The following is a 12,730-nucleotide window of genomic DNA, read 5'->3' on the forward strand; positions in this document are numbered from 1 at the left end:
TTCTATCTCCAAAACACATTACATTCTGGATACTACAGTACTGCAAGTTGGGATATGAACACAGGAATTGGGGATGGGCACACACCATTCAGCTCTTCACAGGAGGAAAACTGGATTTTTTATTTTTCTCCTTTTGTTTCGTTCTCTCTGATGCAGGGCTGGGGGAAAGGCAGGAAGGGTAGCATGGGGGTCCACTATAAAGAAATTCTATTTTCTTCACACTCCCAAATTGTAGCAAGTACTCACAAGCGCACACCCAGAGCACAGAGTAGGCAGATCCGGACTGCCATGTGCATTGGTGGCCTGGATGGATTAGGCATGGCCCCCAGAGACACAAAACAGATGCAGACTTGTAGCTCCAGTTACATTTTTTTAAAAAAAAAGGAATAAACTATGACAGCAACAAGAGCTAGCGACTTTGTAAGCACATAAAATTTTCCAGATGCTGTGATTAAACTCTTTATATGGGTTATTCTAGTAAATCCTCCAACAACTCCACAAGGCATTGCTCTTATCTGCCCGATGTTACGCATGGAGAAACTGGGGCTCGGAGAGGAAGATGCTGAGCTCAGAGGAATCACGCAGGGCTGAGAGCACCTGCCTTGCAACGTGCATGGTCCCAGTTTTACTTTTCTGGGGCCCCGCAGGCACCAAGTGTCATCCTGGAAGATTTCCTCTCGGAGCCTCGCAGCTCTGCTGTCTGCGATCCCCAGCACCGCAAGCCCATCCGGCATCCGCACAGCCTCTCCCAGACAGTCTGAGAACGTTGCAGAACCGGGTGCAGTGGCCAGGGAGCATCACGACGGAAAAGATGGGCAAGCGCCAGGAGCAGCAGAGCGCCCCCTGGTGGGCATCTGCGTGACCACCGCCACTACCACCCTGTCTCGCGGGTTTCGACCACGAGTGCCAGCCCCTCGGCATGAGCCTCGGGAGCACCAAGACCCAGTGAGCACTGCAACCTGGTGTGCGAGCTCCATGAGCACAAAGATGCATCACAATATGGGAGTGAGCGGCAACAGAAAAGGGAGCTAGTTGAGGTTCTGTGAGCACTGCCCAGCCTGCCAGCCCCTTCAGTGGGCTGACCTCTTTTGTTAGTTGGGGTGGTTCACATGCAACAGTGCTCAGGGGATTACTCCTGGCTCTGTGCTCAGCGATCATCCTGGTGGGGCTCAGAGGGTCATATGCAGTGCCCAAGATTTTTGTTGTTGTTGTTGTTATATTTATTTATTGAATCACCGCGGGAAAAGTTACAAAGCTTTCAGGTTTAAGTCTCGGTCACACAATGATCAAACACCTCTCCCTTCACCCTTCACCAGTACGCATTTTTCACCACCAAGAACCCCAATATACCCCCCTCCCACCCCTCCCAATGCCTGTGAGGCAGATGATTTCTACTTAACTCTCTCTACCTCGATTATATTTCAACAAAAGATGCACCATTATCGTTTAGAGTTTCCACCCAACAATCAGAACTTCTGAAAAGGCACTGTCACTGTCACTAACAGTGACAGTGCCTTTTCAGCAGCGGGCGCAGTAACATCTCCATCATGAGACTTGTTGTTACTGTGTTTGGCATATCGAATATGTCACGGGGAGCTTGCCAGGCTCTGCCGTGCGGGCGAGATACTCTCGGTAGCTTCCCGGGCTCTCCGAGAGGGGCGGAGGAATCGAACTCAGGTCGGCCATGTTGGCTGTGTGCAAAGCAAATGCCCTACCCGCTGTGCTATCGCTCCAGCCCACTGAAAAGGCATTGTGAAATAATTTGTTTTCTACAGCTAGCACAGTGGTAGGGCGTTTGCCTTGCGTGCAGCCAACCTGGCTGAGCCGGGTTCGATTCCTCCACCCCTCTTGGAGTGCCCAGCAAGCTACGGAGAGTATCTCGCCCACACAGCCAAAGCCTGGCAAGCTACCCGTGACGTATTTGATATGCCAAACACAGTAACAAGAAGTCTCAAAATAGAGATGTTACTGGGCCCGCTCAAACAAATTGATGAACAACGGGAGGACAGTGTTGTTGTTGATGATAGCTGGTTATGAGAACCATATGATGTCACATGGTCGCAATAGCGGTCGCGTGATTTTGGATTTCTGATATTTTACAGGTAAGTCTGGAGGGATTTCTGCCAAGAGCCAGATAATTACGAGATTGGAGAGCCACTCATGGGGGGCAACTCATGACCACGGTAGGGCGTGAAGGACAAGCCGGTAACGCCCTCCTTCCATGAGATTGCAGTTGCCCCGTCACCGCCGGCTCATACCTGGCTTTCCCATAAGCTCTGAGGCGGCGGCCACCTTGCTGCTGGGGGGAAAAAGGAGGAAGGGACAAGACCCCCTTTCCCTCCCGGGGAGGCATGGCACTGTAGGTTAACACGTAGTCCATTCACTTTTCTGCCGCAAGCTGCCGGGCTCTGCATTAAGTCCTTGTGCCTCTGGAACCATGGCCGTGCCAGAGAGCCGCTTGTGGGGGGCAACTCGTGACCTCGGTAGGGCGTGAAGGACGAGCCGGTAAAGCCCTCCTTCTGCAGTGCCCAGGATTGAACGAAGTTTCACCCTGTACTGTCACTACAGCCCTGTCTGGCCTCTTCTTGAAACTCCCCCAAAGGGAGACAGCACAGGGTCGCAGGCACAGGCTTCGCATGTGTGGGATCTTGGCTAGATTCCCAACACTGCATGACCCGAGGAGCACTGTCTGGGATAGCCCTAGGGGTCCCTGAGCAGTGCTGGTGTTGCCTCTGAGTAGTGCTGCATCCTGAGGCCCAAGCAGTGGGCCACCCAGCCCAGGGGCAGAGTGCCTCTGGAAATGCCCCCCACCCTGTGAGCAGTTCTTTGGAACCTATCCCCTAAAAACAGCCTCTGGTTTGGGGGGTGGGGGTGGGGTTCATAAATTTAAGTCCATACAGGAAACCCCATCTGGGGATTTCACAAGCAATAACACTCCCCCCCCCAAAAAAAATAGGAAACAGCCTGGGCCGGAGAGATAATACAGGGCTTAAGGTGCTTCCCTTCATGCAGCTGACCCTGATTCAATCCCCAGAAACAATCCATGGTTTTCTGAGCACCACCAGGGGTCACTCCTGAGCGCAGAGCCTGGCATAGCCCTGAGCATAGCCCAGTGTATCACAGCTCCTTCCTCCCCCACCAAATAAGTAAATGGAATGAAAACAGTCTAAACAGCCAACAACAGAGAGTTGTCCAAGTAAATATTGGTTGTACCCAGTCAACTAGGCAATCGCTTGAATAAACAATATTATAGAGGGGGTTGGGGACCTGATTTAAAATGAGATTAACCAAAGATGCCTCCCTGGGAAGAATGAATTCTTTGCATGCAAGCTTTGGTCCCTGGCACCACGTACTTTTTTTTTATCACTGCCATGAGTGATTCCTAATCACCAAGCCAGGACGAGCCCCCAAGCACTTCCACCGTCCCCCCAACACCCCCAAATTAAAATGGATTCGATGTTGTAGAACAGGATATCAAGTCCTTTTATTGCATAGCTAGGACATTGAGCCAGAGATGTTTCTAGACTCAACTGTAGATCATAAACTAAAATGAGAATGGGGTTAACCTCTAGGTGATCCCTGGGATTGTAGGGGAATTTCCTTTAGTTTTTCTTTTTCTTTTTTCTTTTTCATATATTTTTTCATTTTTTTCATCATCCTGTTAATCGTCGATTGCCTCGAGCAGGCCCCAGTAACGTCTCTTTCATCCTAGCCCTGAGATTATATTCAGGGCTCTTTAGGAGAATGAGACCCATCATTGTTACTGGTATTTGGCATATTTGGTAGGCCACGGGGAGTTTGCCAGACTCTGCCCTGTGGGCAGGCTACATTCGACAGCCTGCAAGTTTGTCCAAAGTAGGAATGAGATAATAAGATGTTGCGCGGCCGCGAATGCGGCCGCGCGGTTCCAGGATCTGGATTTTATAGTCTCTGAGTCTTGGCCGCTGATGGGATTACACGGCGCCAGGGGGCCAGGTGGTGGGTGTGACCCCCGCCTACTGGAATTTGGAGGATCTGGGTGGAAGATGCTCGACTCCAATTCGAGTAGGCTTGGAGGTCTCGGCCCCGGAACCCGCGTGGCTTTGTCCCTCTGCCAGTACCTTCAGGTGTGCGGAGAGTGGTCTCAGCATGGTGGTGGCTGGTCCTGGAGGTCTCCGGCTGCCGTAGCCCTGGCCGGGGCGGGGAGGAAAGCTCAACCCGCTCCCCTCCAAGGGACTCCGGGAAGGAACACCGAGGCGCGGGGGCAGAGACTGCACTGCTCTCGTCCGGGATCTGGATTTTATAGTCTCTGAGTCTTGGCCGCTGATGGGATTACACGGCGCCAGGGGGCCAGGTGGTGGGTGTGACCCCCGCCTACTGGAATTTGGAGGATCTGGGTGGAAGATGCTCGACTCCAATTCGAGTAGGCTTGGAGGTCTCGGCCCCGGAACCCGCGTGGCTTTGTCCCTCTGCCAGTACCTTCAGGTGTGCGGAGAGTGGTCTCAGCATGGTGGTGGCTGGTCCTGGAGGTCTCCGGCTGCCGTAGCCCTGGCCGGGGCGGGGAGGAAAGCTCAACCCGCTCCCCTCCAAGGGACTCCGGGAAGGAACACCGAGGCGCGGGGGCAGAGACTGCACTGCTCTCGTCCGGGATCTGGATTTTATAGTCTCTGAGTCTTGGCCGCTGATGGGATTACACGGCGCCAGGGGGCCAGGTGGTGGGTGTGACCCCCGCCTACTTCAGGTGTGCGGAGTATATTCATATATGTTCCTCCCAATTCCACGGGCCGCCTTGCTGTCACAAAACCCTGGTTGGGTTTGAATGACCACACCTTTCCCGGGTGTCTTTTGATTGGTGAGCCAATCTCCTTTCCTTGTCACTGATTGGCTTAGCAATAGCCATGTGATCCCCCCATCCTAGCCAATGAGGTAGGAGGGGTCTCTATTGGTAGCTTTGGGGGTGTTTCCCTTAAATTCTGAATACCCTGGGAACGCAGCTCAGCTGCAGGGACCTGGGCTCAATCCCTGGCGCTGCAAAAACAAAAACCGAACAAGATTTGGAGGTCATCTTCTCTCTTCCGCTGCAGCTCACTGGGGGGCCAGTGTGTCCACTACTGTGGGAACTATCTTATGCGAAGGGAGAGGAAACCTCTAGGGCCTTTGATGTCTTCACCCGCTGCTGCGTTCCCACCCTGCAGGGGTTCTGTCTGTGTGGAAGCCTGTGTTTGCCTCATCCTGAGCTGCAGAGCCCCGTATTGGCAGCCCGGAGCACACTAATCTGGCATAATCTGATAGCTTTCCAACTTAGCTTGCGCGATGTCAAAGTGTGAGTCCCCACGACCATTGTTCATTAGCATGGCTAATCAGGAATTTTCTCCATGTCACTTTGAGTTTAGCCTTTTCAAATGCACCGATTTTCTGCTTCTCTGCTTGTCAAGTTTACACGGAGTGACATGTCCCCGCCAGGCATGAGAGAGCCATAGAAAGGGTGGATGGTGACACGGAGAGCCAGAAACAGGGTGCTGGCCGGAGTACGGCATTGGGGTCTGGGGTCAGAGAGACATCTGGGTTCTTGCTCTTGTCTGGCTGGTCTCTGATGGATTTCAAGGCTAATTTCCCACCAGGGATCCTGGGGGCCAGGGGAAAGAGTTCAACTCAACTGGCTCATCAGCTGTGACACGTTCAAGATCGCTCAAGCGGTTCCCACACATACTCCAGCATGCTTGAGGATGCAGTGCTCAGGGGGCCGGACGAGGTTTCCAAGAGATTGATGTGCCCGAGTCATGCAGAAACCAGAACGGGGCAGGGGCTGGAGGTGGGGGGTGGGGTGGAATGAAAGAGATTGGAACAAACTGGAACAAACACGTCCCCGAGTGAGCTAGCGGGGAAGCACAGAGACCCCCACTCCACCGCCCATGCCTGGTCCTTCCAGCCTGCCCCGGTCTGCTGTGGCTCAGCATTTGGCCAGGCCCAGCTGTGCTCTCACGGAGAGTGGGAGCCACGGATGGGTCTGAGGCAGCTGGCAGAGTCGGGGCCTGTCTGTGGCGTGCCTGCCAGCAGCCTCTGGCTCCTAGAGTCCGTCTCAAGTCAGCAGCTCCCAGGCAGGCCAGGAGAACTCTCCTGGTGGTTTGCAAACAGAACACCTTTCCGGTCTCTACGAGTTTCTCCAGACCTGAAGTCTTTAACCCAGGAAGCTGCACAGACAGGGGAAACATCGAAGCTGCCGAGCCATTGGGATTGTGTTCAATTCCCATCAGTCTACATACTGATTGACGGTAAGGCTGAGGCACAAAGATAAGGATGCTGGTTCCTGCAGACCCTCCGAGGGTGGCACCCAATGGGTGCTCAGTACAAATCAGTGGCTGATGTTTGTGTGGCTTGGGGCAAGTTTGTTGTTGTTTTTCAATAAGTGATTGGGGGCCTGGAGAGATACTACAGGGGTTAAGGCACTTGCCTTGCGTGCAGTCAACCCTGGTTCGATCCCCAGGCCCTCCCGCTCGGAGTGATCCCTGAGCACCACTGGGCATGATCCAAAATCCAAATCATTATTATTATGAACAGTGACAGTTATTATTATTATTATTATGATGATGATGATGTAGCACTGTAGCACTGTCCTTCCGTTGTTCATCGATTTGCTCGAGTGGGCCCAGTAATGTCTCCATTGTGAGACTTGTTGTTACTGTGTCTGGCATATCGAATACGTCACGGGGAGCTTGCCAGGCTCTGCCGTGCGGGCGAGATATTCTCGGTAGCTTGCCGGGATCTCCGAGAGGGGCGGAGGAATCGAACTCGGGTCGGCCTGGTCGGCTGCGTGCAAGGCAAACGCCCTATCCACTGTGCTATCGCTCCAGCCCATTATTATTAGAGATGACTTAATTTTCCCTTCTCTTTGCAAAGGTTTCTGTAATGAGCAGGCTTGCATGCACTTGGCTGGAGTCACGCAGTTCACACACTTTGGTTTTGCTCGCACACACTTTTCCTGTGCCTCTGGAGACCCCAAACAGTGAAGCCCCTGGGATCGCACTGACTGGGCCCATGTGGGGAGGTGCAGGGGTGGAGCTGGGACCTCCTCAGTCCCTCATTTGCAAAGCAATGGCTCTGATGTTGGCTGCCTTGGTGCTGGGGAGGTGGGGAGGGGGGGAATCCTTCTAGGCCTGTTGAGTAGGAGCTTCTCCCGAGAGGAGGGTTCCATCCATCAGGCTTTTCTTGTGGGATGATGGACATAAAGCCAGCTCCTGCTGCCTGTCCCCACTTGTCCCCTCTCCTGGAATCCCACCCCGGCCTGCTTCCCTGTGAGGCCCTAGGGACCAGGGCAGTGCCAAACAGCTGCATGGTGGAAACGTGTGAAAAGAGAAGCCTGGGGCCCCCTTTCCACAAGCTTGGCCTCAGGGCTGGAGGGACCTCCCTCCCCCAAGCCACTGTGTTTGCGCTGTTTTCTGCCTGACCATCACCCGGTGCCCAGCACAGACCTGGTGCCCCATTGATTTCAAAGGGGGAGGATCAGCACAGGAAGTTGTGGTCACGGTACTATCAGCCAAATTCTCAACAGGGTTGTGGTCCGGAAAAAGAACCACAGAACAATGGGTGAGGAGCGGGGGTGGGGGCACATCTGGTTCCTTTCTTCTCAAGTCTGCAGTTCATTAGACAAGGGAAGGCAACGGCCAAGGAGCCTTTGGGGAGCCCTCCTTTCTGGGGGATTCCTAGCTGTATCCCAGGAACAAGCCAGGGCCTCTCCACACTCCCCTCCAGGAAAACCAGGGTCTCAGTTTTCATGTCTGTGAAATGGGAGGCAGCCCATCCCCCCCCCTTTTCACAGACACTTGGAAGCGCTTTGGAAGGGGTGCGCTGCTGTGATGGTTGTGGATGTGGCATCAGGGATGAAACCCACAATGACCGTGACAGCAGTGACAGCAGCCAGGTGTCGGACATGATTTTTTTGGTGGAGAATCGGGATTAGGAGAGGCCTGCTCTGACGGAGTTCATGAAAGGGGGACAGATGTCTGTGTCCCCCACCCAGAAGGGGAGCACATGGAGAGAGCGGAGCCCAAACCCAGATAAAAGACTTCCAGATGGCAGGAAGTGGTGTGAGGAGACAAAAGCCAGGCGCCCTGGTGGGCGATTGGGAGTGGCTTGTGGAAGAGGCTGGCGGGAGGCCGGGCCGGAAGTGGGGGTCGGTTATGCTGGTAGAAGCTAAGCCATGGCCCAAGCGAGCGAGGTCGTACCCTGGTGGTGCGAGGGGCCATTTTTTGTTTGGTTGGTTGTTTGTTTTTTAATTTTTATTAGTGAAACACCATGAGGTACAGTTGTAGACTTACAAATTTTTGTGCTTGGGTTTCGATTATACAATGATCAAATACCCATCCCTCCACCAGTGCTCATTTTCCATCAACATGGATCCCAGTATGCCTCCCACCCCCATGCCCCCATCCCACCCTGCCTCTGTGGCAGGGCATTCCCTTTTGTTCTCTCTCTCCTTTTGGGTGTTGTGGTTTGCAAAAGAGGCATTGAGTGGCAATCATGTTCGGTCCATAGTCTACTTTCAACATGCATCTCCCATCCTTGGAGGACCCTCCAAACACCCTTTATTTGGTGCTCCCTTCTCTATCTGAGCTGCCCTTTCCCCTAGAATGCCCGGCTGGCTGCTAAGCCATGGAGTAATCCTCCTGGTACTGATCTCGGCTATTCTTGGGTATTAATCTTCTATTTTGTTACTTGATGTGCGAGGGGCCGTTTTTTTGCTGGCCAGCCCAGAGCAGCCAGGGAGGAAGTGACCAGCATCAGTGCTGACCCCGAGGGCTCCGTGAGCAAGGCTTGGATTCTGGAGCTCTGGGACAGGCGCTCACTGTGGGTTTTTCCTGCCGAGTGGGTTGTTGGGGGTGAGGCTGGGAGCAGGGAGGCCAGCGAGGAGAAGGAAGTGGGACGGTGTCTGTGATGGCTCGGGGGCGATATAGCTGGTCATAGCTCCACGGCAGCTCTGGCGGCTGCGAGCCCACATTAGTCCCATTTTACAGAGGGGAACATGGAGGCTCTGGGGCAGTTGCATGCAGAACCTGAACCGAAGGCTTGACCTGAGCCCCTGTACCCATGGAATCCCGTGTCTCGGTCTGTCTGTGGAGGGTCACAGGTCTTCCTGGTGCCCCAGAGAGAAGCCTTGGGCTGGTTCTGTGCAGAGAAGCAGGGCAGGAAGGGAGCGATTCCCACAGACACCGTGACTGGCGTTCGGCTTACACAGACGTTTATTTATTGAGGCCTCCGGGATAGGAGCCCTGACACAGACGGAGAAACGGGGATCTGCGTGGCAGGATGGACAGACGCCGTGACCCCACTGGCATCAGTGTGAGGACCTTGTGCCCCCCACATCGGTGCCGCCTGAAAGGCTCACTTTGTCCCCAGCACTGCACGTCTGCCCTGTCCCAGAGGAACCTCAGGTCTCCCACAGCCCCCGCAGCTGAAACACCCCTCCCCCACCCCGGGATCAGGCCAGAGCCCCAACAGCAAACTCAGCAGTGAGGGGGGTGGCTGGGTGGACACGCGGGTCTTTGGCATGGCGTGCTTTTGTTTTTTTTTTTTGCTTTTATTTGGGGGGGGCGGGTGTTGTTACACCCGATGATGCTCAGGGGTTCCTTCTGGCTCTGTACTCAGGAATCACTCCTGACGATGCTCGGGAGAACTTATGGGATGCTGGGGATCGAACCCGGGTCAGCCGTATGTAAGGCAAATGCCGTCCCCGCTGTGCTATTGCTCCGGCCCTGCATGGTGGTGCTTTTAAAGTGACCCTCGGGTCCGTATCCAGGGAACAGAGATAGGTGAGGTCGGTCCACAGCTCCAGGCCAGAGTGGCCTCGGTCTCACCATCTGTGGCAGGGGCAGACTTCTGGAGGAGAGTGTTCTCCTGAACTCAGTCGCCAGCAGGGAGGAAGCCACGTGCCAGCCAGACACGGTTTCATGTGGACGGGAAGGCCACCGGTGACTCCCCTTCTCTCCTGAGAATCAGTGTGGGGAGAGCCCAGGTGTCCCCTCCCCTCCTCGGGCACCCGAGTCTGTGTCACTGCAGAGTCTCCCAAAGTGAAAGGTCGGTCCAGGGATGCCAGAGAACCCTCAGACCCATTGCAGGGGCCCTTCCTGACTGTTCGCCGAAAAGCAGGTAGATTCCCAGTGGACACTCAGTGTATTTTTTCTGGACAATCTGACAATGGGCTAAATTTGTAAGTGCAGGAATTTGTTGAATCCTCACTCCCCTTCTCACTGGGTGACGCTGGGCAAGTCGTTCACCCTCTCTGAGCCTCGGTTCCTGCCCGGGGGCTGTAAGTGGGACCCCAGGAGAACGGAAGAGCCCAAGGGCCCCGAAAAAACGCTTGTTGGAAAGGGTGTTTGCAGCCCTACTGCTCACTGCAGCCTGAGTCACAGAGACAACCATGCACCACCTCAGGGCCCCCGACAGGAGGCAGGGGAAAGAGGCTGCAGTCGCGGGCACCTTCTTCAGCCTCGTCACACCTGAGCACCTGCAGGCCGAAGGCCACTGCTTTGTAACGAACACGACTCTGTCCTTACAGGTGGGAAAATGTGGGCGCGGAGATTGCTCGGGTAGGGGGTGGAATGGAGGTGTGGCATGCTGGCGAGTTGGATCCCAGCAAAGCAAGGACTCCTGAGCACTGCTGGTGTAGCCTGGCAAAGCCCAGCACCACTAGGCCCGAGCACTGGGTCCATCAGAACTGAACTGCGGGGCCGTGTGTCATTAATGTGACCCTTGGGACCTCAAGATAAACTCATGCCCTTTGCGACGAAACAAAACAGAGGGAAATCACGCGGAGCACAGTCGGGAGGTGAAAGCCAGGACGGGGTGGGACTGCAGAGATCACTCAAGAAAACCCAAAACGTGAACTCAGAGACTGTGAAATCAATGCTGGTTCTAGGAAGGGCCGGGAGGAAGGTGAGATAAAGGGCCGAGGGGGTCTTTAGGAGGTGGGAGGACGCTGGAACTCTGGGGATACCTGGAAGGCATCTTAGATCCCTGGGAGGTGCAAAGACAAATGCCATCCTGTGGTTGACCACTGATCACCACTCTCAAAAAGTGGGTCGCTCTCCGTTAGATGGTTTTCCCTCTGTTATGTTTGGTAGGATTTTTTTTGGGGGGGGTCTTGATGTTTAATCTACTTTCCCACCAGCCACTGCATGAGCTGGTGAGGATTCTGCATCTCCCCCCGACCCCCGCACTCCCACGCCTACCAGTGCTCTGCAAAGAGAGGGCATTAACTCGCGTCTTATGAGATGACGCGTGGGCAGACAGAGACATGGGAACAGCGTTGGGGGGGGTTCATGGGGGGCTGGCTGAGCGTGTGGCCAGCTAGCTGGGCAGGTGGAGGACAGACAGGTGCTAGGCAGGCTCATGAGGGGCAGGCGAGTGATGATGACCTCAGGGTAGAGGGCACAAAGGAGGGTGGGGGGCAGTCGTGGAGGTTGGGCGGCTATCCTCCGGACCACCCGGCAAGGCTGTGGGGTGAGGAGTCCTGGGTCTCCGCCCCGCCCCCGCCTCGGCTTCCTGTGTTCTCTAGGTCCAGTTACCACCTGTCTCTTACCCTTGATTGCAAGGAAGGCGAAATCAATGGAGAGAAACTTCCTCTCCCCATGAAGATGCCTGTCACTGTCACTGTCCTCCCGTTGTTCATCGATTTGCTCGAGCGGGCCCAGTAACATTGTAAGACTTGTTACTGTGTTTGGCAGATCGAATACGTCATGGGGAGCTTGCCAGGCTTTGGCGTGCGAGCGAGATACTCTCGGTAGCTTGCTGGGCTCTCTGAGAGGGGCGGAGGAATCGAACTCAGGTTGGCCACGTTGGCTGCGTGCAAGGCAAACTCCCTACCCCCTGTGCCATCGCTCCAGCCCACGAAGATGCCTAGAAGTCCCAAAGAGGAGGGGCCGGGGGTGGACATGCCCAGGTCCCTCCCGTGTGACCTCGGGGAGGTCACTGCGTCACTCAGAGCCTCGGCTACCGTTCTAGAAGGTGGACAGGGGGAGGGAGTCTAAGGCAGGAGCCTCGACCACATTCTTGCTTCTGTTTCTTGATTCAAGAGGAACTGCCCTAGATAGGGGAGGCAGGAACTTGCTTCCTGGCCCCTCCTGGGCCCGGCCACCCCCCCCCACCCTCACCCAGCAAGTAAACCCGGGGCTTGCCGAGTGCGGGCTCAGAGCAGCTGGCTGGAGGCTCCGCACAGCAGTCAGGAGACGGTAGGATGGCAGATCAGGGCCACGGCTAGGACTCACAGATATCTTGTCCCCAAGCCCTCGCCTGCTCCTCTGGAAGATTCTTCTAAGGACAGTTCCTGGGACCTCAGTTTCCTCGCCTGTGGATGTCGGGGGGAGGGAGGGACCCCGTGGCTCTCAGCCGGGCCTTCTTCTCCAACACATCCCAGTTCCCACATCCCCAAGCGCTGCCTCTGGGGTCAGCCAAGGCTACCGCCTCCGGCCAGTCTTGGTCTCAGTCACGGACCAGCTGTGTGACCTTGAACTTGAAAGGACCATTGATCATCCACTCAACCCTGACTGCCTCAACCCCAAGTGTCTGCTGGGCGGGTTCCCGGGGGCCCTTCTGCAGGCCTTCAGGGATTTTGTGTCAGCACCTGGCTGACACCTGGCAGATACCAGACCCCTTTCCTTGACCGCTGACCCCCGGTTCTCTGATGCTTCGCTCTCTCCTTCCTGCCTGCCCCGTCTTCAACCTCGGATCAGCCTTCTTATCCTTGGCTTGCTTCCTG

The sequence above is a fragment of the Sorex fumeus genome, unplaced genomic scaffold (assembly GCF_029834395.1).
Source record: "Sorex fumeus unplaced genomic scaffold, SorFum_2.1 ptg000025l, whole genome shotgun sequence".
Lineage (NCBI taxonomy): Eukaryota > Metazoa > Chordata > Mammalia > Eulipotyphla > Soricidae > Sorex > Sorex fumeus.